This window comes from Phaseolus vulgaris, chromosome 10 (genome assembly GCF_051622355.1).
Source record: "Phaseolus vulgaris cultivar YP4 chromosome 10, ASM5162235v1, whole genome shotgun sequence".
Taxonomy (NCBI): domain Eukaryota; kingdom Viridiplantae; phylum Streptophyta; class Magnoliopsida; order Fabales; family Fabaceae; genus Phaseolus; species Phaseolus vulgaris.
In genome coordinates, this window is record NC_143507.1 from 15360182 (window position 1) to 15386922 (window position 26741).

General features: G+C 44.5%; 18 non-coding genes across 18 annotated transcripts; all 18 read left to right on the forward strand.

Moving 5' to 3' along the window:
- Positions 1 to 17182: 17182 nt before the first annotated feature.
- On the forward strand, positions 17183 to 17301 carry LOC150024247 (5S ribosomal RNA). The gene has a single exon (XR_016516775.1). It is a non-coding gene; the product is annotated as a 5S ribosomal RNA (ribosomal RNA).
- A 420-nt stretch (positions 17302 to 17721) lies between these two features.
- LOC150024248 (5S ribosomal RNA) lies at positions 17722 to 17840 on the forward strand. Its single transcript, XR_016516776.1, has one exon. It is a non-coding gene; the product is annotated as a 5S ribosomal RNA (ribosomal RNA).
- A 420-nt stretch (positions 17841 to 18260) lies between these two features.
- LOC150024249 (5S ribosomal RNA) lies at positions 18261 to 18379 on the forward strand. The gene has a single exon (XR_016516777.1). It is a non-coding gene; the product is annotated as a 5S ribosomal RNA (ribosomal RNA).
- A 420-nt stretch (positions 18380 to 18799) lies between these two features.
- On the forward strand, positions 18800 to 18918 carry LOC150024250 (5S ribosomal RNA). Its single transcript, XR_016516778.1, has one exon. It is a non-coding gene; the product is annotated as a 5S ribosomal RNA (ribosomal RNA).
- A 420-nt stretch (positions 18919 to 19338) lies between these two features.
- On the forward strand, positions 19339 to 19457 carry LOC150024251 (5S ribosomal RNA). The gene has a single exon (XR_016516779.1). It is a non-coding gene; the product is annotated as a 5S ribosomal RNA (ribosomal RNA).
- Positions 19458 to 19877: 420 nt separating this feature from the next.
- Positions 19878 to 19996, forward strand: LOC150024252 (5S ribosomal RNA). Its single transcript, XR_016516780.1, has one exon. It is a non-coding gene; the product is annotated as a 5S ribosomal RNA (ribosomal RNA).
- Positions 19997 to 20416: 420 nt separating this feature from the next.
- On the forward strand, positions 20417 to 20535 carry LOC150024253 (5S ribosomal RNA). Its single transcript, XR_016516781.1, has one exon. It is a non-coding gene; the product is annotated as a 5S ribosomal RNA (ribosomal RNA).
- A 420-nt stretch (positions 20536 to 20955) lies between these two features.
- LOC150024254 (5S ribosomal RNA) lies at positions 20956 to 21074 on the forward strand. The gene has a single exon (XR_016516783.1). It is a non-coding gene; the product is annotated as a 5S ribosomal RNA (ribosomal RNA).
- Positions 21075 to 21494: 420 nt separating this feature from the next.
- Positions 21495 to 21613, forward strand: LOC150024255 (5S ribosomal RNA). The gene has a single exon (XR_016516784.1). It is a non-coding gene; the product is annotated as a 5S ribosomal RNA (ribosomal RNA).
- Positions 21614 to 22033: 420 nt separating this feature from the next.
- LOC150024256 (5S ribosomal RNA) lies at positions 22034 to 22152 on the forward strand. The gene has a single exon (XR_016516785.1). It is a non-coding gene; the product is annotated as a 5S ribosomal RNA (ribosomal RNA).
- Positions 22153 to 22572: 420 nt separating this feature from the next.
- On the forward strand, positions 22573 to 22691 carry LOC150024257 (5S ribosomal RNA). Its single transcript, XR_016516786.1, has one exon. It is a non-coding gene; the product is annotated as a 5S ribosomal RNA (ribosomal RNA).
- Positions 22692 to 23111: 420 nt separating this feature from the next.
- LOC150024258 (5S ribosomal RNA) lies at positions 23112 to 23230 on the forward strand. Its single transcript, XR_016516787.1, has one exon. It is a non-coding gene; the product is annotated as a 5S ribosomal RNA (ribosomal RNA).
- A 420-nt stretch (positions 23231 to 23650) lies between these two features.
- LOC150024259 (5S ribosomal RNA) lies at positions 23651 to 23769 on the forward strand. Its single transcript, XR_016516788.1, has one exon. It is a non-coding gene; the product is annotated as a 5S ribosomal RNA (ribosomal RNA).
- Positions 23770 to 24189: 420 nt separating this feature from the next.
- On the forward strand, positions 24190 to 24308 carry LOC150024260 (5S ribosomal RNA). The gene has a single exon (XR_016516789.1). It is a non-coding gene; the product is annotated as a 5S ribosomal RNA (ribosomal RNA).
- A 420-nt stretch (positions 24309 to 24728) lies between these two features.
- LOC150024261 (5S ribosomal RNA) lies at positions 24729 to 24847 on the forward strand. Its single transcript, XR_016516790.1, has one exon. It is a non-coding gene; the product is annotated as a 5S ribosomal RNA (ribosomal RNA).
- Positions 24848 to 25267: 420 nt separating this feature from the next.
- Positions 25268 to 25386, forward strand: LOC150024262 (5S ribosomal RNA). The gene has a single exon (XR_016516791.1). It is a non-coding gene; the product is annotated as a 5S ribosomal RNA (ribosomal RNA).
- A 420-nt stretch (positions 25387 to 25806) lies between these two features.
- Positions 25807 to 25925, forward strand: LOC150024263 (5S ribosomal RNA). Its single transcript, XR_016516792.1, has one exon. It is a non-coding gene; the product is annotated as a 5S ribosomal RNA (ribosomal RNA).
- Positions 25926 to 26345: 420 nt separating this feature from the next.
- On the forward strand, positions 26346 to 26464 carry LOC150024264 (5S ribosomal RNA). Its single transcript, XR_016516794.1, has one exon. It is a non-coding gene; the product is annotated as a 5S ribosomal RNA (ribosomal RNA).
- The last annotated feature ends 277 nt before the right edge of the window (positions 26465 to 26741 follow it).

A 26741-nucleotide genomic window follows, 5' to 3' on the forward strand; every position in this document is an offset into this window, starting at 1 on the left:
GAAAACCACCAGGTATATAAGAGTTCTTAACAGACTTTTTGAGGTACGCACGTTCAGTTCATACACTTTACGCTTGCGAGTGATAGAGCTGTTTGTGAGAGAGGATTTGCACGGTTCTCGTTCTTAGTATTTGGTGATACCGTCACTGACTTGAGCGTCGGAGTGCGATCGGCCGCAGCGGCGCCGTATCGTTTCTTTGCAGGTTCTTGAAGTAGATCCCGGAAGGAACGGAGGTGAGAAGCGGTGCGCACGTCGATCCGTTGACGAGGCATTCTCCAGCGTTCCGGTCAACAGGCAGGATCACTTCTTCTGCAAAAACCCACGACGCTCTTCAACCTTCTGGATTCTCAACTTCCTTCATCGTTCATCCGATCATAAAAAGGTACTCCCTTTACTTCTTCTGCTTAGTTTTCCTGCATTTTAACCGATTCGCATCATCCATTAACTGTCTGGTGCATACGCTGTGGGTTGTTTCTTCTGTTTCTCCCTTCTCGTAACTTAGGGCTTCGTCTTCATTACAACGAACCTTCGTCCGTTCGTTTCTTCATCCTTCTTTCACGATTGGGCCAGCCTCTGCGAACCCTGCTCACCTTTCCCTTTCCTTTTCCTTTGCAGTTTCCGCAATGGCTCGTACAAAGACCACCGCGAATCCTCCTCCCTCGTCACGTAACCCTCCGTCTCAAGCACATAACCCTTCACGAGCACCTGGTGCTTCTTCTTCCCAGGCTGAGAGGCCTGCAACCTCTCGCCCTGACCTGGCTCAGGCTACTCCACCGGTCGCCGGAGGAGCCCCCATTCCTTCCCCAGACTTCAAAAAGCTATACCCATGGGCCACCCCGACTTTGCTGAAGGAAACTTCCTCAGTAAACTCTGCTGGAACAGTTCTTCGATTGAAGAAAGGGGACGAGCCCCACCTGTCGTTCCACAAGGAGCACGACGACAAGATGATGGTGCTACCTTGCCCCCCCGATGTGCCAGTTTGCGCAGACGACAAAGGGAATAACGGCGAGCTGTTTTGCTTCATATACACCACCTTATTCAAGAAGGTGAAACTTAGGTTTCCCTTCACTCGTTTCGAAAGGGAGCTACTCACCGAGCTTGACATCGCCGCCGCCCAGCTCCATCCCAACAGCTGGGCATTCGTGCGGGCGTTTCAAATCATGTGCGCACATCTGGGACTGCCAGCGTCAGTGGACGTTTTCCTCTTCCTGTTTGAAGCTAAGCATCCAGGAGATCGCCTCTGGGTGAGTCTGAACGGGATTGCTGGGAGGTCGATCTTCTCTATCTTCCAGCAATCCTACAAGGATTGGAAAGGCAAGTTTGTCCAAGTGTGCCCAAACGACAAGGACGCCTCGCTGCTCGACGGCTTTCCCTTGTATTGGGTAAACAAGGGAAATAAAGAATCCAAGGGGAGCTTCAGGAGGCCAAGGAGCCCCGACAACATGGGAGCCTTGGACAAAGATCTGTGCCTCTTTTGGAAGAGCGTGGCAGACATCAACATCACTTTCCTTACCACTGCGCTCATCTCCTTCGAGTTCTTCGAAGATCAACTCGAGGCTCGCATAGGTTAGTGCTTTCAACGTTTAAGTCTTTGCCCTGTGCTATTCCTCTGTTAACTGCTGCTGGGCGTCTTGTCTGTTGTGCACAAGACTTTGGTTTTATTTTCTGCACCACTTATCTGCTTTTCTTGCATACTGACTTATGTGTTTATCTTTCTCTCTGAGCTGACCCATGTACCTTTGCATTATGCAGACCGCATGTTGGGCAAGGGAAAACTGGCTGAGTTGAGGGCGCTCGCCCGAGCCCATGGGTTGGCATCGGGTTCCCAGACCGTGCCAAATTCAGTGGTGGAGATCGCCGCTGCCCAGGGGAGATCGCCCCCTAAAGGCCCAGCTCCTTCGGAGGCCCAACCCGCCCAACAACGCAAAAAGCTCATCCTCAGGAAGCCAAAGAGGAAAACCCCTCAGGTGATCCAAGAGGATGAAGAAGAAGACGATGAGGCAACCGAAGATGGCCTTATCACCAAGAGGAAGAGGGTGGCGCCTTCCTCACCACCTGCTCCACCTCCTCTTCCAACGTCAACACCACCTTCCACACCGGCTCCACCTCCAACCCTTCTTCCTCCCCCAACTCCCACCTCGCCAGTCCAAGCAGTTCCTCTGGCAGCTGCACTTCCTGTGGTTGAGGCTACCGAGCCCAACTTTATGGAGAACCCCCCGAGTGCCTCCACGCCCTATGTATCAGCTGGAGGGGGTCCTCCTTCAAACGCCTCAACCGCAAATGCTGCACCAGGCGGGGATGAAGGTACTCACAACTCGCTATCATCATCACCGAATCCCCGTCGTCGCCACCACGCCAAGAAGCTCCCATTCAACAACCAACTCAAGAAGGTGGTGGCGAGAACCAACAGCAAGCTCCCCCGGTGCCCCCACGAGCAGACCTCTCCCTTGAGGTAAAAAGGGTGTGGGAACCCTTCTCAGCAAAACTGAAGATGATGGCGGAGGATTTCCCTTCCATCATATCCAAAGCTGTGGAGAGTTCCAGCAAGAAGCTCCAGGATGACATCTCCGTGCTCCAAGAGGAGAATCGCACAATAAGGATTGAGGCGGAGAAGTTATCCTGCAATCTCATGCTCGCAGAGATCGATCACTCCCGAGTGGAGGATGCTATGAGCACCGAGCTCCGAGCGGCACGCAAGGAGGCCACCGATCTACGCCATAAGGTGCAGCTCTTAGCTCAAGAGAAGATTGAGCTGAAGAGCAAGCTGGTCCCTTATCGCGTCAAAGTGGCTGACCTGGAGGCGTTGATCAAAGCAGATGCCGCCAAGGTAAAAAACCTTGAGAAGAGGTCAGCCGATCGGGAGGTCTTCTTGGGGAAAGTTGAGAAGGAGAGAGATGACACCATGGCCAAACTCGCCAAGGCGAAAGAGGAAAATGGGAAGATCACCACACAGCTGGCCCAGGCGCAGGCGGAATCCAAGAAGGTTACTGAAGACCTTCTTCAAGCTCGGGAAACAATTGAAGAACTCAAGAAACAAGCTGAAGAGCTGAAGCAGCAGAACGAGGGGCTCAAGAAGCAGATGAAGAACTTGAGCTGAGCTCCGCCCAGATTCTCGTTGCTGGGTTCGACGCTGCCTTGGAGCAGTTCGCCTGCCAATATCCCGATCTGGACCTCTCCATGGTGTCTCTTAACAACGAAGTGCTGGACGGGAAGATTGTTCCTTCTGAAGACTAGTTGCTTCCCTCCATCCATTATTCCTTTGCTTTCTCCCTTACACACACTTGTAATAAACTTTCCCTTTTCTGTACATGTATCTTGAACTAATGCCACTTATGTTATGACATTTCCCGCTTCTTTTATACTCTCTTCTTGTTAACTTTATCTTCCTTGCGCAAATTTCTTAGACAAATTAACTTAGTAACTTCGCAAGCGCAATTGTATACTAACCGCCTCGAACCATCAGCTTTCGAACAATAATCACTCTAACAACTTGTAACCTCAAGGTAATGAACCTTAGCGTGAAATCGCTCTTCAAATAACGAACCTCAACCCAACTAATGGCTTAAGACACAGCTCATATAATCTGCCTTATCAAAACGGGTTTTGACTTTCTCGCCATCGCTTGAATTTCTCCTGGTCGCCAAAGACTCTTGGCGGTACCAGCTTCCTCTTGCCTTCACAACTTGGCCATTGTTCCTTTATCTTGGGGTAGAGGCGCCTTTCGGGTCCTTCTCTACTTCCCTGATCTTCAGAACAAGGGACCGGGTGGCTAGGCGTTCTCTTCGAACCTACCTTAGCCACCCTCCGAACTTCTTCCACCCTTTACACCATACCTGAACTCGTTCGAGACGAGAAGGATTTTATCTTGCCTGAACTCGCTCATCGGCGAGAAGGTCTTTAACTCGCCTGAACTCGCTCATCGGCGAGAAGGTCTTTATCTCGTGCCTCTACATTTCCCCAGGGGTTACATCTTCTCTCCCCCAGAAACACTGAGGACTTTTTGCTGGTGCCTCTACATTGCCCCATGGGTTACATCTTCTCTCCCCCAGAAACACTGAGGACTTTTTGCTGGTGCCTCTACATTGCCCCAGGGGTTACATCTTCTCTCCCCCAGAAACACTGAGGACTTTTCATTCTAACTCGCCTGCACTCGCTCGATGGCGAGGAGGTCTTTATCTCGCCTCGGGACGCGCGTGGGTGTTGAGGTCTTTTAACTGGTGCCTCCGATCGCCTAAAAACGATGAGGACTTGAAACTTTAACTGATGCCGCCAGTCGCCGAAAGACGATGGGGACTTAGAAACTTTTTAGAAAGCATGCAACATAACTTCAACTTGCCTTAAATCACATATAAGTGACAAGGTCTTTCTTCAAAACTTTCGGAAAACAACACGCATGCAATCTAAAACACTTTAAACTTTGAAAACTCTTCTTTATTGGGTGGCCTCATTAAAAACCCTCCTTAGGGAAAAAAGAGTGTCCCCTCCGAACTGTTTTAACAGAAACATTGTAAAGCTTTTCGTGTTTGTCTTTACTTACAAAGTTCTTAACTGTAATATAACTTGAGGTGCGTGGCATTCCAAGTGCGAGGAATCGCCCCTCCTTCCAAAGTTTCTAAACGGTAGGCGTCGTTCCCGAGTGCCTCGGTTATTCTGAACGGCCCCGTCCACTTAGGCGACAACTTGTTCTCCATCTCGTATTGGTGAGCCTTCCTCATCACCAGGTCGCCTTCTCTGAACTGCCTTGGCATCACCTTCGAGTTATATCTTCGTTCAATCCTTCTTTTCACTGCCTCAGCCTTCAACCTCGCCTCCTCCCTGACCTCATCCAGCAAATCCAGATTCAGCCTTCTTTCCTCATTCGAGTCTTCCGCTACAAAGTTCTGGAATCTCGGCGAGCTCTCTTGGATTTCCACTGGAATCAATGCGTCGCATCCGTAGACCAGGCTGAATGGGGTCTCATGGGTTCCTGACTGCTCGGTGGTGTGGTACACCCAGACTATACGGGGTACCTCCTCAGCCCAACTCCCTTTGGCTTTCTCTAGCATTCTCTTCAAACCTCTGAGCAACACCCGATTGGCTGACTCTACTTGGCCATTCGTCTGAGGGTGCTCGACGGATGCAAATACCTGTTGAATTCCCACCCCTTTGCACAGCTTCTTCAACAGGTGACTTGCAAACTGAGTCCCATTGTCCGACACCAGGCGCTTGGGCACACCAAACCGGCACACAATGTTCTTCCACACGAAACCCTCAATCTTGTGTGCAGTGATCTGGGCCACTGGTTCTGCTTCAATCCACTTGGTGAAATATTCAATCGCCACCACCAAGTACTTCATCTGCCTGATCGCCAGCGGGAATGGTCCCTGGATGTCGATTCCCCATGTGTGAAACGGCCAAGGGCTGTAAATCGACTTCAACTCTTCGGGAGGCGCCTTGTGCCAATCGGCGTGTTGCTGGCATTGCTTGCAGTACTGCGCATACTTCTTGCAGTCTTCTCTCATTGTTGGCCAGTAGTAACCTGCACGGAGAGTCCTTGCGGCCAGAGCTCGACCCCCGACGTGGCTTCCGCATACCCCTTCATGGAGCTCTGCCATAATTCTTGTACATTTTTCCCCGTGCACACATTCCAGGAGTGGGTGAGTGAACCCAAACCTGTACAACTCGCATCAATCATTGTGAACTTGCTAGAATTCTTCTTTATCTTCCTAGCCTCCGTCGGATCCAGCGGGAGAAGGCCATCCGCCAGGCATCGCTTGTACTGTGTTACCCAGGTGTCTGGCTCATGGGTCGTGCAGACCTGCGTCATGTTCACCTTTTCTCCCCGACATGCCCTTATTCTCGGCGATCTCAAGGTTTCTTGAGTCAAAGACCTGTGACTTCTTGCCGCTTTTTCCGTCGACTTGCTTATCTGAAGAACCAGGTGAACTGCCACAAATGCTCTCGGCGTCTTAAGAGTTTCTTGAATCACCGTCCTCTGCCTACCCCCCTTGCCTGAACTGGCGAGCTTAGCTAGCAAGTCAGCTCGGGCATTCTGCTCTCTGGGCACATGCACCACTTCAAAGGAGACAAAGGAACTCTTCAATTCCTGTACATACTCCAAGTAAGCCGCCATTTGTGGATCTTTGGCCTGGAACTCGCCTGTTACTTGTCCCGTGACTAACAGCGAGTCACTCTTAGCCATCAGCACCCTGGCTCCCATCTCCTTAGCCAGCAAGATACCGGCGATCAGCGCCTCATATTCTGCTTGATTGTTGTTGGCTTTGAAGGCAAACCTCAAAGATTGTTCGATCAGCACGTCGTTGGGTCCCTCCAAGATGACCCCAGCACCGCTACCCTGCTGGTTCGACGATCCGTCCACTGAGAGCACCCAACGAAAGTCATTCCCCTCAACTCGTGTCGCCTCAGACGAGAGCTCGACCACGAAGTCTGCGAAGATCTGCCCCTTGATCGGACCTCGGGGCTCATACTTAATATCAAACTCCGACAGCTCTACTGCCCACTTCACCATCCTCCCAGCAACGTCAAGCTTCTTCAAAACCTTCTGGATGGGCAAGTCGGTCATCACCAGTATCGTGAAGCTATGGAAATAGTGGCGTAACCTCCTCGTCGAAAAGACTACTGCCAGTGCAGCCTTCTCCAGGGCCTGATACCTCGTTTCGGGGCCCTGCAGTACCTTACTAACAAAATAAATAGGCTTTTGAGCCTGATCTTGGTCCTGGGCGAGCACCGCGCTCCTCGCCCTCTCAGTCACAGCAAAATACAACCTGATAGGGGTTCCCACCAGCGGTTTGCACAAAACCGGCGGGCTCGCCAGGTACTCTTTAAGTTTAACGAAGGCCTCTTCGCACTCCTTCGTTCAGGTAAACTTGTTGTTCCGCCTTAAGCACTGAAAATACGGATGGCCCTTCTCTCCACTAGCTGACACGAAACGAGACAGGGCGGCCATCCGACCTGTAAGCTGCTGCACTTCCTTCACGGTAGCCGGGCTCCTCATCGCCAAAATGGCAGCGCACTTATCAGGGTTGGCTTCTATTCCTCTTTTAGTTAAGAGAAATCCCAAGAACTTCCCAGCCTCCACGCCAAAGATGCACTTCTCGGGATTCAGCTTCAACCTAAACTTGGCGATCGTAGTGAACAACTCCTCCAAATCCGCAACGTGCTTGCTCTTCTCCGGCGAGGTCACAACCATGTCATCCACGTACGCTTGCACATTCCTTCCCAGCATTGGTGCAAGTACTCGATCCATCAACCTCTGGTACGTGGCCCCCGCGTTCTTCAGCCCAAAAGGCATCACCTTGTAGCAATAGCACGATCTCTCGGTCATGAAGGCAGTCTTCTCTTCATCCATGGGATGCATCTTGATCTGGTTATACCCCGAGAAGGCGTCCAGGAAACTCAGCAACTTACACCCTGCAGCACTGTCCACCAGGGCGTCTATGCTTGGCAAAGGATACGAATCCTTTGGGCAAGCCTTGTTCAAATCGGTGAAGTCGACGCACATGCGCCATTTCCCGTTGTTCTTCTTTACCAGCACGACATTAGCTAGTCACTCAGGGTACTGGACTTCCCTGATATGGCCTGCAGCGAGGAGCTTCCGGGTCTCGTCTCTGATCGCCTGCCTCCTCTCCTCATTGAACTTCCTTCTCCTCTGTCGTACTGGTCTCACCAGGTTGTCCATCGCCAAATGATGGCACAAGAAGTCGGGATCGATCCTGGGCATGTCCGAAGCGGACCATGCAAACGCATCCAGATGCCGCTCTATCACCTTGGCGATCTGGTCCTGAAGTTCAACTTCCAGAGATCTTCCTAGCTTGAAGATCTTTCCCCCGATTTCTCTTTCGAGCCACTGCTCGATGGGTTTTGGTCTGGTTTCTCTGGCGATCACCGCCCTGGCGATTCCCAGCTCCCTCGCTTCCTCAGGGCGATTCCTCGCCTCCTCTTCCTCTAGACCGGCGTTCCCCTCCCCCAGCTCAGCATCTACCATCGCCACGTCGCTTCCGGCGGTCTCCTCCATCATCGTCGGCCTGGGCTTCACACCGGGTGGCGGGGTGGTTGTCACGTAACTCACAGACCTCTTGTTTTTCAGGCTATTCTCATAGCACTTCTTTACTTCTTTCTGGTCGGATTTGATGTTGATCACCACCCCCTCCATAGATGGCAGCTTCACCTTCATGTGTCGGGTCGACGGTATAGCGCCTATTCTGTTGAGCGTGGGTCTTCCCAGCAGAATGTTGTATGCTGAAGAAGCGTTCATGACAAGGTACTTGATTTTCTCTGTTCTCGAACCAGCCTCATCTGTAAACGTAGTCCTCAACTCTATGTACCCCCTGACCTCTACCTGGTCACCAGCAAAACCATACAAACAACCTCCATAGGGCCTCAGCTGGTCAAGGGGTAGCTCCAACTGCGTGAAAGTCGGCCAGAACATCACGTCTGCCGAGCTTCCTTGGTCCACCAGAACTCTGTGGACCTTCCTTCCTGCTGTGATCAACGAGATGACTATGGGGTCGTTGTCATGAGGCACAACGTCCCGAAGATCTTGCTTTGTGAACGTAATGTCCACATCCGGCGAGTGGTCCTCAAACATATCCACCGTCATCATAGACCTCGCATACCTCTTCCTCTGTGATGCGGTGCATCCACCACCCGAGAAACCTCCTGCAATGGTGTGGATTTCTCCGTGGGTAGGCATCTCGTGCTGCAGAGCCTCACCACCTGCTGGTTGGGAGCTCGACGCGCCCCCCGTCCTTCTATCCAGCAGATAATCATTCAGGAACCCGCTCTTGACCAAATCGTCGAGCTGGTATCCTAAAGCTAAACATGAGTCCACGGTGTGGCCAAAGCCCTGGTGGAATTCGCACCAGGCGTCTGGCTTTGGTCCCAACACCTTATCACCCACCTTCTCGGGCGCCTTCAACCTAGCTGATATATTGGGAATGGCGATCAGGTCCGCCAGTCCCATGACAAACTTGTGCTTTGGCGGGCGATTGTACTCCCGGCGTGCTGGTTGAGGGCGCCCTTGGCCCCTGCCCTTGTTCTTCCTTGGATCGTAAGGATGGCGAGTCCTCTGATCCCTCCTGGCCGCCGCTGCCTCCAGCACCCTCTGTGGCTGGATCCTGGTCTGGGCACGTGGCCTAGCGGCAGCCACGCTTCCCCTCTTCTCAGCGACCTCACTTTCATCGGCGATGTGGGCCACCGCAAGTCGCCTGACCTCAGCAAATGTGGCAGGGTGAGCCCTGATCAATGCTTCGCAGAATGGTCCCGGCAGCACGCCCTTCTTGAATGCGTAGACCAGCATCTCTTCGTCTTTGGCTGGCGAGCGGACCATCTGCACCCCAAAACGATTCAGGTAGTCCCTGAGGGACTCTCCCTGATACCGCCTTATGTCGAAAAAATCGTAAGACACCCTGGGCGGTGCTTTGTTCACTATGTACTGCTCGACGAAGATCTTTGAAAACTGTTGGAAGTTGGTAATGTGACCCGTAGGCAGGCTCACAAACCATTCCAGCGCTGTTCCCTGGAGTGTGCTCACAAACATCTTGCAGTACACGGCGGCGTCTGACCCTCCTGACAGCATCATCTGCGTATGGAACGTGGTGAGATGTGCCTCAAGATCCTCCACGCCGGTAAAAACAGCCTTCACAGGTACCACACTCGCAGGGATAGGCGTGTCGGTGATCGCCTGAGCGAAAGGCATAGGGAAAACGCGAGGCGGCGTTGACAGCGCAACCTCTTCAGCGACTGGGCGCCCTCGCTGCTCCTGAAGAGCTTGACGCAGTTCTTCAGTCACTCTGCTAAGCTCATCATTCCTGGCCCGAGAGGCGACCAGGTCCTCGTGCATTCTTGCCTGCTCTATGCGCGAGGCATCAACATTTGCCTGCAGCGAACGCATGATTTCCACCATCTGTGCCATAGTCATGGCGCCTTCAGCAGCAACGGGCGCAACTGGACTTGAACGGTTGCTTCTCATTTTTCTCATGAAATCTTGACGAATCACAGAGAGCGATGAACAACACCTTCTTCAGCGACGATCGATTCAGCGATCAATCGGTCAGAACTTCGCGAAACTTTGAAGAACCTTAAGAACACAGCAAACCTTCACAGAAACTCGCAACTCCACCAAAGACCAACGCTTCTTCCACGAAAATCCAAACGAGCAACAGAACTCAGACCTTCACCGATTAAAACGCGCGCAAGCAGCGAAAAACCTCACCTCACCGAACAAAAACCCAAACAAACGGTGGAAAACGTGAAATCACCGAACAAAACCTAGATGAACAGCGGACAATGGTTGCACCAGCACACAACCACACAGAAACTGCCGAAACCTCCAAGAACTCACACTGTGGATGGGAACAGGTTTTACACGGCCCCACGGTGGGCGCCTGATGATCCTGCCTGCTGACCAAAACGCTGGAGCTATGCCTCGTCAAACTTGGATCGACGTATGCGCCGTGTTTGCCTTCGTCCTTCACCGCGATCCACCTCGAGAACCTGCAAAAGACGAAACGGCGCCGCTGCGGCCGATCGCGCTCCGACGCCCAAGTCAGCGACTGAACCACCAATTACTCAAGAATAAAACTCAAGAACTCTAAGGAACCGTGACCAGTTCTCTCTCAATGTAGTCAAGACTCGCAAGCGTAAAGAAACAATCTGAACGTGCGTACCTCAGAAGTACGTTGGGAACTCTTATATACCTGGGCACTTTCTCTCTCCTGGCAGTTACACATCTGGACACGTGGCTCGCATCCAGTTGTACACGTGCCTTCATCTGGAGCATCCTTGACTAGGGCGCTACTTCTGACTCTTCTTTGGCTAAGTTACTTATGCATGATACTACTCAGTGCATAGTTGCCTTGGAGCGTGATCTCTTCTGGATGGCGAGTTCGGATGCCTTCGTACACACCTTCCCTGTGGTCTCGCCGGCCGCCTTCATGATCTGCCCTACCAGCTTCACCGTGTAAGTGGGCTATCTCCCAAGCTCATCCTCTGGCTAACTGGGAAATGACCATCTGCCTTCATCTTCGGCGATGTCCTTGTTTCGGCGATCTCTAATCACTTGGTCGCCTGGATTCACATCTGGCGACTTCATCTTCAACTCAGTGACCGCCGGTTTAGGTATGGTGGAGATCGGAGCACACCAACTTAATAACTGGCGACTACGCAAACCCCCCGACCTCCTTCCCTTCTGCCAACCAGGTGTCCCATCCAACACGCCTACATAATAGCTTGACGCCACGTCATTACTCCCGACTACCAGGGCGGTACACCACACATGGGGGATTGATATCTTGGGCTCGTTTCCCCTAGTAGTTTGGCAGATGAAGTACCTGGTGGTAGCCATTGAGTACTTCACCAAGTGGATAGAAGTTGAGCCCATCGCACAGATCACGACCCACAAGGTTCAGCACTTTGTGTGGAAGAACATAGTTTGTCGTTTTGGAATCCCAAAGCGTTTAGTGTCTGACAATGGTACCTAATTTGCAAGTCAGCAGCTAGGCAAACTATGCACAGAACTCAGCATGAAGCAGGTGTTCGCCTCGGTAGAACACCCCCAGACGAATGGACAGGTCGAATATGCTAACTGAGTCATGCTCAAAGGCCTAAAGAGGAGACTAGAGAGAGCCAAGAGCGAAGGGAACTTGGGCATATGAGGTGATATGATTCCAATAACATGATATGGATGTAATATGAACATGTTATGGATTCAACAAAAGTTGGAATATGATTTGGCACTTTTTAAGAATTGGATCAATGTTCTTAACAATCAAGAACTCACCAAAATACAAGTAGCCAAGCCAAACTCATATAGAAACCCATATTATGACATATGAACCGATTAAAACAAGAAAGAACACAAATGAACCGATTAAAACTCAAGAAAACACAACTACAATGACAAGAACAGCAAACTAAAAGGAACTACCGAACATAAACACAAAACAACAAGTTCTACCGATTGAAAAGACAAGAAACTTCAAAGACAAGAAACTTCAAAGACAAGAAACTTCAAAGACATGTTTTAGAGTTTAGATTTGGAATGGAAATGGAAGAAGAAGATGAAAAGCACAAGGAAACTTATGTGGTTGGAGATCTTGGAGGTGTGCACACCACTTGAAGGATGAATGACTTGAAGATGAGTGTAGTTGCCGCCACTTGAGAGTCCAAGAATGCACTGAAGATAAGACTAGAAGAGAAGAAGACACAAGTCTCTCTCAATTTCACTCACCAATTTAGGAGAGGTTATTTACTCACAAAATCAATTCTATTATTTCAAAGCCTGAAGCCCTCCTTTTATAGGGAGAAGGATCGGTCACCTATTACAAAAGAAGCTTACAATAGAAGTTTTACAAGGTTGCCTTCTAACTCTTCCAATTCTAGCGCCTAAATGGAGAGTGAAGAGGCACCTTCTAGATTTTTCCTAAAGCTAACGCCTATAGGTGCTATACAAAAGAGGTGTCTTAGGTTTCCCTCTTTAGCACCTTCCTAAACACTACTCTATTTGTTTTAACTTTTATACAAAAGAAACTACAAAAAGAGAAAACATTTGAAGCCTACTTCCTAACTCTTTAGCTTTGCTCCTTGTAATCCTTTGAGGTAAAAAGGATGATGAGCTAATGTGTCTTTGAGCATCTTGAATTTCAACCTCATCCTCTTCTTCTTCTTGATCTCCATCATACTCCCGGAGTTGAGAGAATTCGACCACGAATTCTGAAGACCTACAGAAAAAGGAGTTAGATCACTGATATTAAAGGTATGACTACCTAGAAACGTATCAGGCATATCTAACTCATAAGCATTATCATTAATCCTCTTTAGGACTTGAAAAGGTCCATCACCACGAGGCATAAGTTTGGACTTCCTCTAATTAGGAAAACGATCCTTTCTTAAGTGAAGCCAAACCCAATCACCAACATCAAACAATAATGCTTTGGTCCTTTTGTTGGCATGTTCAGCATACTTGCCAACTTTCTTCTCAATTCGTAACTTGATATCATTATGCAAATCTTTTATAAAATAAGCCTTTTCACAACCATCTTGCATAAAACATCATCAAGTATAGGAATAGGAAGATTCTCTTCTTCTTCTTGATTTCCATCATAAGGTTCCTAGAATTTTGTAGGCCTACCACACCACTCCCCAATCCACCACCAAGAAGACACCTTTTAGCCTGGTGTATGGGTTGGATGCCATGATTCCCGTCAAGATCTAGGAAAGTTCACCACGATTCCAGAATTTCTTGGTCGAGGAGTCTAACTTGGACGAGGAAAGGAAGGTGAACTTAGATCTGCTCGACGAGGTCAGAGAGGAAGAACGCAGGAAGGTCGAAGCCTTGAAGAGAAGGGTGGAACATAAGCAAAAGTCCAAACTGAAACCTCTGCAGTTCCAATGCGAAAGGTTGACCCGTATCAATTGGAGAATAAGTTGTCTCCTAAGTGGACTGGCCCATTCCGCATGATAGAGGTGCTTAGGAACGGAGCATATAGACTCGAGACCTTGGAAGGCGGGATTATTTCTCAAATATGGAATGGGGCAAATCTTAAATTTTATTTCAGTTAATTATGTTATTGTATGCAGTACGAACGTCACTAAAAAAAAGTCACTTTTAGCGACCACCAAATTCGGTCGCTAAAAGCACTATAATCGGTCACTAAACGTATTTGCGACCGAAACAGTCACCAAATAAAGATGGAAGCGAAAATCCTAGTCGCAAAACATTTAGCGATCGAATTATAAATTGGTCACAAATTTCCGACCGAAATTACGGTGACTAAATCGGTCGCAAAAAAGTTGGTCACCAGAATTCAGGAACCAATTTTTTATAAAAAAATTGGTGACTACATCGGTCACAAAAAATTTTGTCACCAGAATTCAAAAACCAAATTAGCGACCAAATTTTTTTTAAAAAGTGGTGGTGGCTAAATCGGTAGCTGAAATAAAAGGTGATAGCGACTACCATTTTCGGTCGCTAATTGATTAAAGTAATTAATTAAAAAAACTTGTGGTGGCTAATTCGGTGACTAAATAGAGACCTCCCTATGTCGACCAAATTGATTTCGGTGGCTAAATATTTTTTTAATTACAACGACTGATTTTGTTTCAGTCGTTAAACAACAATTTTGTAAATATAGCGACCAAATCAGGTTCAATGGCTATTTTTATATATATTATTAATACCTATTTAAAATAGTATTTTGACCATTTTATAAAAAAAAAATCAAACCTGCTTATAGATACTCAAAATGAAGTTAAATTATTTAATGTGAAGAAATATATATATATATATATATATATATATATATATATATATTTCTAACTAACTTGTGTGTGTATGTGAGCCTATGAAGTTTTCTACCCTCTGGATGATAGATCTGTTGTGTAAGGAAACATTTAAAGGAATTAAAATGTTTAAAAATACAAGTATTCGGTTTTAATGGTCAGTTTTGTAAGAATCAAAATCATGTCAAGTCTCATTCTACGTTTTCTTTCACAATATTATGATAAACATTTAATTTTATGATACGTTTTATCTTTATGCAATCAGGGTAACAGAAGACACTCGAAATGTTTTCTTTGTTGGTTCATATTGTAAAAAATATAGCATATATAAATATACTAATACATAAAACTTTATCCTATGAAAGTCAAAGAACATACTAAAAATCTAAACTTAAGCATCCCCTTCAAAAAGAATAAAAAATACAAAAAAAGGTATCAATAACAAAACAGTAAAACATAGGCATGCTTAATGGGTGGACACATTGAATCCATCTTAACTTGAATCCTCAGGAAACTAGCCAACATCAATTATTTCTTCATTTCCACGTGGCAGCTATGCAGTAATGCTACCATACTTTAGTGCTGAAAAAGCTCAAATCCTAAGTTAAGTTATGTGAAATTTTGAATACGAACAAAATTCCAGTTCAATAGTCAAGTGAAACTTGATCACTAAGATATGTATTTAAATCTTCAGTTGGTACATAAAAAATAGCACCATTTCCATCAGCAGTGAGTGAAAGACCTTTCACAGCCTCCACCTTCTCTTCAGGCAAGAATCTCCTCAAGGTTCCATAAGCAAAAATGATATAAACCAATGAAATAGCAAGTAAACAATTTCAAAATGTGCACATAAGTCCATCAGTGATTTCATGCATAATCAGAACACAAATTATAATGTGTTAACATATATGGTTCTTAGTTTTTTTTCTTACTTTGGTTTTTACAATTAGTTTGTTAGTTGTGTCAGTTGGTGAAGACATCCTTTACGATTGATATAAAGCTTCTTGTAATTGATCCCAGTGAATAATATATGATAAAAATTGTACCTGGTTGTAGCTTTAAAACACAAGGAAGGGAAAAAATATGATAAGTTGATGATTTAAGAAGCAAAAGATAGAGATAAAAAAACAAGTTGTGAAAGAAGAACTTAAACATGTCAATAATCTATTTAATGCTGCTAATACCATATAAAATTATGATGAGAACCCCATACAGTATAGTTAGCTGGAAGCAGAGGCATGAATACGTTAGCAATGACACAACTGAGTTCATTAAATAAATGAAAGTATGCAGCTGCATAATTGGTGAACTTGTTTCAATTATTTTCAAAATATAAGATGAGAATTAAAAATAGTTGTTAGCCTTAAATCCATAGATGATACCATGAAGTAGAACAAAATTCTACAAAACCATTGAATAGCTTTCTTCCACCCTTTAATACTCAGAGTACAAAGTATAGGGATGTTTATCTACTACAAAGAAGGATCAATTTGGAGAGATGCATATATTTGACACGAGCTCAAAACTTGTGAGAAGCTTTTCCAATACTTAACTTCGTGTGAAATTGCTCAATCATTTCATTCTCCTGGTGAGATTACAAGAGTGGAGAAAAGAAAATATAAAGTAAGAAAGCAATAAACTTGATGATGAAGAAAGCATGTGACGAGGAGCATTACAAAACATCAATATGAAAATACTTCCTAAGGTTTTGGTATTGGTATGGCAGAAAAATATTCCACATGTCTTCAATCTCTCTGACAAGCCAAAAAGATAAGTCGAAAAAAAATATAAAATCTAGGTCCTGGCATTCATTATCATACTCAAAAAATAATGCGTTTAAGGGGACACTATTTTTCCTTTATCAAGGTCTTTTTAATGAGGTCGCCCAATAAAAAGTTATTTGAAAAATATGCTTGCAGTATATCGTGTGAACAGTAAGATTTCTCCTTGGTAAGATTCCCCTTGGAAAGATTTCCCTTGGAAAGATTTCCCTTGGAAAGATTTCCCTTGGTAAGATTCCAAGAGTGGGATCAGTAAGGTTCATAGTGAACCACAGTAAAATCTCCCCTTGGTTCTTCAAGACATACATTGTTACTAAACTAGCTGAAGTCAGGAGAGGAAACATTCATATAAATATATATGTACACCAGAATTGTAAGTTGTTCATTAGATTACAAAGGGAAAGCAATAGCAGAGGAATCCCCCATGGTTAATCCTCATTTTTTCTCACTCAATATGTTATATCAAGAATAAGAACTAAAAAAATAAGATTTCAATTTAAAACACAAACATAAGATTATGTGATGTAATATATGATTAATAAATAAATTTGTGAATGTAATGTCGTCATAATGGTTTGATAAATCTCTAATTTATACTAGAAAACATCATGTAAAATTTCAGAATTTTCTGATAAGGGTAAGTATGAGAACTAAAACCTCAAAATACCTAAAAAATATCAAAATAACACTAAAAAATAAAAAAATAATAGTAAATGATGGATTTTTGGAATTTTGGTGGGGCCAATCCCCTTTGGGAATTGGCGAGTAGATTCGTTACCTCGTTTCGAACAACTTTCATTTTTTATGCGTCTCAATCCGACTTCTCTATCAAAAGTTATGATCGTTTGAAGTTTTGTCACGCTAATTTTTGCCAACTCCAAATCTATCACTCTTCTCTTCAATGTAAGGTCTCATCCATCAAATATACACTAAACGAAGATACCACAAAAAAAATTGGCTCAAAAATCAATTTGCTGAGCTCTAAATAAAAATCTTAAAGTACCTACAAAAACGATCGTGAAATAGTGTTGTGTAGCGAGTTATCGCGTTCGAGGTCCAACTATTTTGAAACTGAAGCCCACCTGCAAACCCATATAGGTATTGATCGCGCAACGCTTGGCAGGTGCGATCATACCAGCACTAATGCACCGGATCCCATCAGAACTCCGCAGTCAAGCGTGCTTGGGCGAGAGTAGTACTAGGATGGGTGACCTCCTGGGAAGTCCTCGTGTTGCACTTCTTTTTTGTGTTATGTTTTTCTTCCTCTTCCTGGCCTAGACAGTCAAACCATGAGTTCACCTTTTTTGTGCTTGTTACCTCGTTTCGAACAACTTTCATTTTTTATGCGTCTCAATCCGACTTCTCTATCAAAAGTTATGATCGTTTGAAGTTTTGTCACGCTAATTTTTGCCAACTCCAAATCTATCACTCTTCTCTTCAATGTAAGGTCTCATCCATCAAATATACACTAAACGAAGATACCACAAAAAAAATTGGCTCAAAAATCAATTTGCTGAGCTCTAAATAAAAATCTTAAAGTACCTACAAAAACGATCGTGAAATAGTGTTGTGTAGCGAGTTATCGCGTTCGAGGTCCAACTATTTTGAAACTGAAGCCCACCTGCAAACCCATATAGGTATTGATCGCGCAACGCTTGGCAGGTGCGATCATACCAGCACTAATGCACCGGATCCCATCAGAACTCCGCAGTCAAGCGTGCTTGGGCGAGAGTAGTACTAGGATGGGTGACCTCCTGGGAAGTCCTCGTGTTGCACTTCTTTTTTGTGTTATGTTTTTCTTCCTCTTCCTGGCCTAGACAGTCAAACCATGAGTTCACCTTTTTTGTGCTTGTTACCTCGTTTCGAACAACTTTCATTTTTTATGCGTCTCAATCCGACTTCTCTATCAAAAGTTATGATCGTTTGAAGTTTTGTCACGCTAATTTTTGCCAACTCCAAATCTATCACTCTTCTCTTCAATGTAAGGTCTCATCCATCAAATATACACTAAACGAAGATACCACAAAAAAAATTGGCTCAAAAATCAATTTGCTGAGCTCTAAATAAAAATCTTAAAGTACCTACAAAAACGATCGTGAAATAGTGTTGTGTAGCGAGTTATCGCGTTCGAGGTCCAACTATTTTGAAACTGAAGCCCACCTGCAAACCCATATAGGTATTGATCGCGCAACGCTTGGCAGGTGCGATCATACCAGCACTAATGCACCGGATCCCATCAGAACTCCGCAGTCAAGCGTGCTTGGGCGAGAGTAGTACTAGGATGGGTGACCTCCTGGGAAGTCCTCGTGTTGCACTTCTTTTTTGTGTTATGTTTTTCTTCCTCTTCCTGGCCTAGACAGTCAAACCATGAGTTCACCTTTTTTGTGCTTGTTACCTCGTTTCGAACAACTTTCATTTTTTATGCGTCTCAATCCGACTTCTCTATCAAAAGTTATGATCGTTTGAAGTTTTGTCACGCTAATTTTTGCCAACTCCAAATCTATCACTCTTCTCTTCAATGTAAGGTCTCATCCATCAAATATACACTAAACGAAGATACCACAAAAAAAATTGGCTCAAAAATCAATTTGCTGAGCTCTAAATAAAAATCTTAAAGTACCTACAAAAACGATCGTGAAATAGTGTTGTGTAGCGAGTTATCGCGTTCGAGGTCCAACTATTTTGAAACTGAAGCCCACCTGCAAACCCATATAGGTATTGATCGCGCAACGCTTGGCAGGTGCGATCATACCAGCACTAATGCACCGGATCCCATCAGAACTCCGCAGTCAAGCGTGCTTGGGCGAGAGTAGTACTAGGATGGGTGACCTCCTGGGAAGTCCTCGTGTTGCACTTCTTTTTTGTGTTATGTTTTTCTTCCTCTTCCTGGCCTAGACAGTCAAACCATGAGTTCACCTTTTTTGTGCTTGTTACCTCGTTTCGAACAACTTTCATTTTTTATGCGTCTCAATCCGACTTCTCTATCAAAAGTTATGATCGTTTGAAGTTTTGTCACGCTAATTTTTGCCAACTCCAAATCTATCACTCTTCTCTTCAATGTAAGGTCTCATCCATCAAATATACACTAAACGAAGATACCACAAAAAAAATTGGCTCAAAAATCAATTTGCTGAGCTCTAAATAAAAATCTTAAAGTACCTACAAAAACGATCGTGAAATAGTGTTGTGTAGCGAGTTATCGCGTTCGAGGTCCAACTATTTTGAAACTGAAGCCCACCTGCAAACCCATATAGGTATTGATCGCGCAACGCTTGGCAGGTGCGATCATACCAGCACTAATGCACCGGATCCCATCAGAACTCCGCAGTCAAGCGTGCTTGGGCGAGAGTAGTACTAGGATGGGTGACCTCCTGGGAAGTCCTCGTGTTGCACTTCTTTTTTGTGTTATGTTTTTCTTCCTCTTCCTGGCCTAGACAGTCAAACCATGAGTTCACCTTTTTTGTGCTTGTTACCTCGTTTCGAACAACTTTCATTTTTTATGCGTCTCAATCCGACTTCTCTATCAAAAGTTATGATCGTTTGAAGTTTTGTCACGCTAATTTTTGCCAACTCCAAATCTATCACTCTTCTCTTCAATGTAAGGTCTCATCCATCAAATATACACTAAACGAAGATACCACAAAAAAAATTGGCTCAAAAATCAATTTGCTGAGCTCTAAATAAAAATCTTAAAGTACCTACAAAAACGATCGTGAAATAGTGTTGTGTAGCGAGTTATCGCGTTCGAGGTCCAACTATTTTGAAACTGAAGCCCACCTGCAAACCCATATAGGTATTGATCGCGCAACGCTTGGCAGGTGCGATCATACCAGCACTAATGCACCGGATCCCATCAGAACTCCGCAGTCAAGCGTGCTTGGGCGAGAGTAGTACTAGGATGGGTGACCTCCTGGGAAGTCCTCGTGTTGCACTTCTTTTTTGTGTTATGTTTTTCTTCCTCTTCCTGGCCTAGACAGTCAAACCATGAGTTCACCTTTTTTGTGCTTGTTACCTCGTTTCGAACAACTTTCATTTTTTATGCGTCTCAATCCGACTTCTCTATCAAAAGTTATGATCGTTTGAAGTTTTGTCACGCTAATTTTTGCCAACTCCAAATCTATCACTCTTCTCTTCAATGTAAGGTCTCATCCATCAAATATACACTAAACGAAGATACCACAAAAAAAATTGGCTCAAAAATCAATTTGCTGAGCTCTAAATAAAAATCTTAAAGTACCTACAAAAACGATCGTGAAATAGTGTTGTGTAGCGAGTTATCGCGTTCGAGGTCCAACTATTTTGAAACTGAAGCCCACCTGCAAACCCATATAGGTATTGATCGCGCAACGCTTGGCAGGTGCGATCATACCAGCACTAATGCACCGGATCCCATCAGAACTCCGCAGTCAAGCGTGCTTGGGCGAGAGTAGTACTAGGATGGGTGACCTCCTGGGAAGTCCTCGTGTTGCACTTCTTTTTTGTGTTATGTTTTTCTTCCTCTTCCTGGCCTAGACAGTCAAACCATGAGTTCACCTTTTTTGTGCTTGTTACCTCGTTTCGAACAACTTTCATTTTTTATGCGTCTCAATCCGACTTCTCTATCAAAAGTTATGATCGTTTGAAGTTTTGTCACGCTAATTTTTGCCAACTCCAAATCTATCACTCTTCTCTTCAATGTAAGGTCTCATCCATCAAATATACACTAAACGAAGATACCACAAAAAAAATTGGCTCAAAAATCAATTTGCTGAGCTCTAAATAAAAATCTTAAAGTACCTACAAAAACGATCGTGAAATAGTGTTGTGTAGCGAGTTATCGCGTTCGAGGTCCAACTATTTTGAAACTGAAGCCCACCTGCAAACCCATATAGGTATTGATCGCGCAACGCTTGGCAGGTGCGATCATACCAGCACTAATGCACCGGATCCCATCAGAACTCCGCAGTCAAGCGTGCTTGGGCGAGAGTAGTACTAGGATGGGTGACCTCCTGGGAAGTCCTCGTGTTGCACTTCTTTTTTGTGTTATGTTTTTCTTCCTCTTCCTGGCCTAGACAGTCAAACCATGAGTTCACCTTTTTTGTGCTTGTTACCTCGTTTCGAACAACTTTCATTTTTTATGCGTCTCAATCCGACTTCTCTATCAAAAGTTATGATCGTTTGAAGTTTTGTCACGCTAATTTTTGCCAACTCCAAATCTATCACTCTTCTCTTCAATGTAAGGTCTCATCCATCAAATATACACTAAACGAAGATACCACAAAAAAAATTGGCTCAAAAATCAATTTGCTGAGCTCTAAATAAAAATCTTAAAGTACCTACAAAAACGATCGTGAAATAGTGTTGTGTAGCGAGTTATCGCGTTCGAGGTCCAACTATTTTGAAACTGAAGCCCACCTGCAAACCCATATAGGTATTGATCGCGCAACGCTTGGCAGGTGCGATCATACCAGCACTAATGCACCGGATCCCATCAGAACTCCGCAGTCAAGCGTGCTTGGGCGAGAGTAGTACTAGGATGGGTGACCTCCTGGGAAGTCCTCGTGTTGCACTTCTTTTTTGTGTTATGTTTTTCTTCCTCTTCCTGGCCTAGACAGTCAAACCATGAGTTCACCTTTTTTGTGCTTGTTACCTCGTTTCGAACAACTTTCATTTTTTATGCGTCTCAATCCGACTTCTCTATCAAAAGTTATGATCGTTTGAAGTTTTGTCACGCTAATTTTTGCCAACTCCAAATCTATCACTCTTCTCTTCAATGTAAGGTCTCATCCATCAAATATACACTAAACGAAGATACCACAAAAAAAATTGGCTCAAAAATCAATTTGCTGAGCTCTAAATAAAAATCTTAAAGTACCTACAAAAACGATCGTGAAATAGTGTTGTGTAGCGAGTTATCGCGTTCGAGGTCCAACTATTTTGAAACTGAAGCCCACCTGCAAACCCATATAGGTATTGATCGCGCAACGCTTGGCAGGTGCGATCATACCAGCACTAATGCACCGGATCCCATCAGAACTCCGCAGTCAAGCGTGCTTGGGCGAGAGTAGTACTAGGATGGGTGACCTCCTGGGAAGTCCTCGTGTTGCACTTCTTTTTTGTGTTATGTTTTTCTTCCTCTTCCTGGCCTAGACAGTCAAACCATGAGTTCACCTTTTTTGTGCTTGTTACCTCGTTTCGAACAACTTTCATTTTTTATGCGTCTCAATCCGACTTCTCTATCAAAAGTTATGATCGTTTGAAGTTTTGTCACGCTAATTTTTGCCAACTCCAAATCTATCACTCTTCTCTTCAATGTAAGGTCTCATCCATCAAATATACACTAAACGAAGATACCACAAAAAAAATTGGCTCAAAAATCAATTTGCTGAGCTCTAAATAAAAATCTTAAAGTACCTACAAAAACGATCGTGAAATAGTGTTGTGTAGCGAGTTATCGCGTTCGAGGTCCAACTATTTTGAAACTGAAGCCCACCTGCAAACCCATATAGGTATTGATCGCGCAACGCTTGGCAGGTGCGATCATACCAGCACTAATGCACCGGATCCCATCAGAACTCCGCAGTCAAGCGTGCTTGGGCGAGAGTAGTACTAGGATGGGTGACCTCCTGGGAAGTCCTCGTGTTGCACTTCTTTTTTGTGTTATGTTTTTCTTCCTCTTCCTGGCCTAGACAGTCAAACCATGAGTTCACCTTTTTTGTGCTTGTTACCTCGTTTCGAACAACTTTCATTTTTTATGCGTCTCAATCCGACTTCTCTATCAAAAGTTATGATCGTTTGAAGTTTTGTCACGCTAATTTTTGCCAACTCCAAATCTATCACTCTTCTCTTCAATGTAAGGTCTCATCCATCAAATATACACTAAACGAAGATACCACAAAAAAAATTGGCTCAAAAATCAATTTGCTGAGCTCTAAATAAAAATCTTAAAGTACCTACAAAAACGATCGTGAAATAGTGTTGTGTAGCGAGTTATCGCGTTCGAGGTCCAACTATTTTGAAACTGAAGCCCACCTGCAAACCCATATAGGTATTGATCGCGCAACGCTTGGCAGGTGCGATCATACCAGCACTAATGCACCGGATCCCATCAGAACTCCGCAGTCAAGCGTGCTTGGGCGAGAGTAGTACTAGGATGGGTGACCTCCTGGGAAGTCCTCGTGTTGCACTTCTTTTTTGTGTTATGTTTTTCTTCCTCTTCCTGGCCTAGACAGTCAAACCATGAGTTCACCTTTTTTGTGCTTGTTACCTCGTTTCGAACAACTTTCATTTTTTATGCGTCTCAATCCGACTTCTCTATCAAAAGTTATGATCGTTTGAAGTTTTGTCACGCTAATTTTTGCCAACTCCAAATCTATCACTCTTCTCTTCAATGTAAGGTCTCATCCATCAAATATACACTAAACGAAGATACCACAAAAAAAATTGGCTCAAAAATCAATTTGCTGAGCTCTAAATAAAAATCTTAAAGTACCTACAAAAACGATCGTGAAATAGTGTTGTGTAGCGAGTTATCGCGTTCGAGGTCCAACTATTTTGAAACTGAAGCCCACCTGCAAACCCATATAGGTATTGATCGCGCAACGCTTGGCAGGTGCGATCATACCAGCACTAATGCACCGGATCCCATCAGAACTCCGCAGTCAAGCGTGCTTGGGCGAGAGTAGTACTAGGATGGGTGACCTCCTGGGAAGTCCTCGTGTTGCACTTCTTTTTTGTGTTATGTTTTTCTTCCTCTTCCTGGCCTAGACAGTCAAACCATGAGTTCACCTTTTTTGTGCTTGTTACCTCGTTTCGAACAACTTTCATTTTTTATGCGTCTCAATCCGACTTCTCTATCAAAAGTTATGATCGTTTGAAGTTTTGTCACGCTAATTTTTGCCAACTCCAAATCTATCACTCTTCTCTTCAATGTAAGGTCTCATCCATCAAATATACACTAAACGAAGATACCACAAAAAAAATTGGCTCAAAAATCAATTTGCTGAGCTCTAAATAAAAATCTTAAAGTACCTACAAAAACGATCGTGAAATAGTGTTGTGTAGCGAGTTATCGCGTTCGAGGTCCAACTATTTTGAAACTGAAGCCCACCTGCAAACCCATATAGGTATTGATCGCGCAACGCTTGGCAGGTGCGATCATACCAGCACTAATGCACCGGATCCCATCAGAACTCCGCAGTCAAGCGTGCTTGGGCGAGAGTAGTACTAGGATGGGTGACCTCCTGGGAAGTCCTCGTGTTGCACTTCTTTTTTGTGTTATGTTTTTCTTCCTCTTCCTGGCCTAGACAGTCAAACCATGAGTTCACCTTTTTTGTGCTTGTTACCTCGTTTCGAACAACTTTCATTTTTTATGCGTCTCAATCCGACTTCTCTATCAAAAGTTATGATCGTTTGAAGTTTTGTCACGCTAATTTTTGCCAACTCCAAATCTATCACTCTTCTCTTCAATGTAAGGTCTCATCCATCAAATATACACTAAACGAAGATACCACAAAAAAAATTGGCTCAAAAATCAATTTGCTGAGCTCTAAATAAAAATCTTAAAGTACCTACAAAAACGATCGTGAAATAGTGTTGTGTAGCGAGTTATCGCGTTCGAGGTCCAACTATTTTGAAACTGAAGCCCACCTGCAAACCCATATAGGTATTGATCGCGCAACGCTTGGCAGGTGCGATCATACCAGCACTAATGCACCGGATCCCATCAGAACTCCGCAGTCAAGCGTGCTTGGGCGAGAGTAGTACTAGGATGGGTGACCTCCTGGGAAGTCCTCGTGTTGCACTTCTTTTTTGTGTTATGTTTTTCTTCCTCTTCCTGGCCTAGACAGTCAAACCATGAGTTCACCTTTTTTGTGCTTGTTACCTCGTTTCGAACAACTTTCATTTTTTATGCGTCTCAATCCGACTTCTCTATCAAAAGTTATGATCGTTTGAAGTTTTGTCACGCTAATTTTTGCCAACTCCAAATCTATCACTCTTCTCTTCAATGTAAGGTCTCATCCATCAAATATACACTAAACGAAGATACCACAAAAAAAATTGGCTCAAAAATCAATTTGCTGAGCTCTAAATAAAAATCTTAAAGTACCTACAAAAACGATCGTGAAATAGTGTTGTGTAGCGAGTTATCGCGTTCGAGGTCCAACTATTTTGAAACTGAAGCCCACCTGCAAACCCATATAGGTATTGATCGCGCAACGCTTGGCAGGTGCGATCATACCAGCACTAATGCACCGGATCCCATCAGAACTCCGCAGTCAAGCGTGCTTGGGCGAGAGTAGTACTAGGATGGGTGACCTCCTGGGAAGTCCTCGTGTTGCACTTCTTTTTTGTGTTATGTTTTTCTTCCTCTTCCTGGCCTAGACAGTCAAACCATGAGTTCACCTTTTTTGTGCTTGTTACCTCGTTTCGAACAACTTTCATTTTTTATGCGTCTCAATCCGACTTCTCTATCAAAAGTTATGATCGTTTGAAGTTTTGTCACGCTAATTTTTGCCAACTCCAAATCTATCACTCTTCTCTTCAATGTAAGGTCTCATCCATCAAATATACACTAAACGAAGATACCACAAAAAAAATTGGCTCAAAAATCAATTTGCTGAGCTCTAAATAAAAATCTTAAAGTACCTACAAAAACGATCGTGAAATAGTGTTGTGTAGCGAGTTATCGCGTTCGAGGTCCAACTATTTTGAAACTGAAGCCCACCTGCAAACCCATATAGGTATTGATCGCGCAACGCTTGGCAGGTGCGATCATACCAGCACTAATGCACCGGATCCCATCAGAACTCCGCAGTCAAGCGTGCTTGGGCGAGAGTAGTACTAGGATGGGTGACCTCCTGGGAAGTCCTCGTGTTGCACTTCTTTTTTGTGTTATGTTTTTCTTCCTCTTCCTGGCCTAGACAGTCAAACCATGAGTTCACCTTTTTTGTGCTTGTTACCTCGTTTCGAACAACTTTCATTTTTTATGCGTCTCAATCCGACTTCTCTATCAAAAGTTATGATCGTTTGAAGTTTTGTCACGCTAATTTTTGCCAACTCCAAATCTATCACTCTTCTCTTCAATGTAAGGTCTCATCCATCAAATATACACTAAACGAAGATACCACAAAAAAAATTGGCTCAAAAATCAATTTGCTGAGCTCTAAATAAAAATCTTAAAGTACCTACAAAAACGATCGTGAAATAGTGTTGTGTAGCGAGTTATCGCGTTCGAGGTCCAACTATTTTGAAACTGAAGCCCACCTGCAAACCCATATAGGTATTGATCGCGCAACGCTTGGCAGGTGCGATCATACCAGCACTAATGCACCGGATCCCATCAGAACTCCGCAGTCAAGCGTGCTTGGGCGAGAGTAGTACTAGGATGGGTGACCTCCTGGGAAGTCCTCGTGTTGCACTTCTTTTTTGTGTTATGTTTTTCTTCCTCTTCCTGGCCTAGACAGTCAAACCATGAGTTCACCTTTTTTGTGCTTGTTACCTCGTTTCGAACAACTTTCATTTTTTATGCGTCTCAATCCGACTTCTCTATCAAAAGTTATGATCGTTTGAAGTTTTGTCACGCTAATTTTTGCCAACTCCAAATCTATCACTCTTCTCTTCAATGTAAGGTCTCATCCATCAAATATACACTAAACGAAGATACCACAAAAAAAATTGGCTCAAAAATCAATTTGCTGA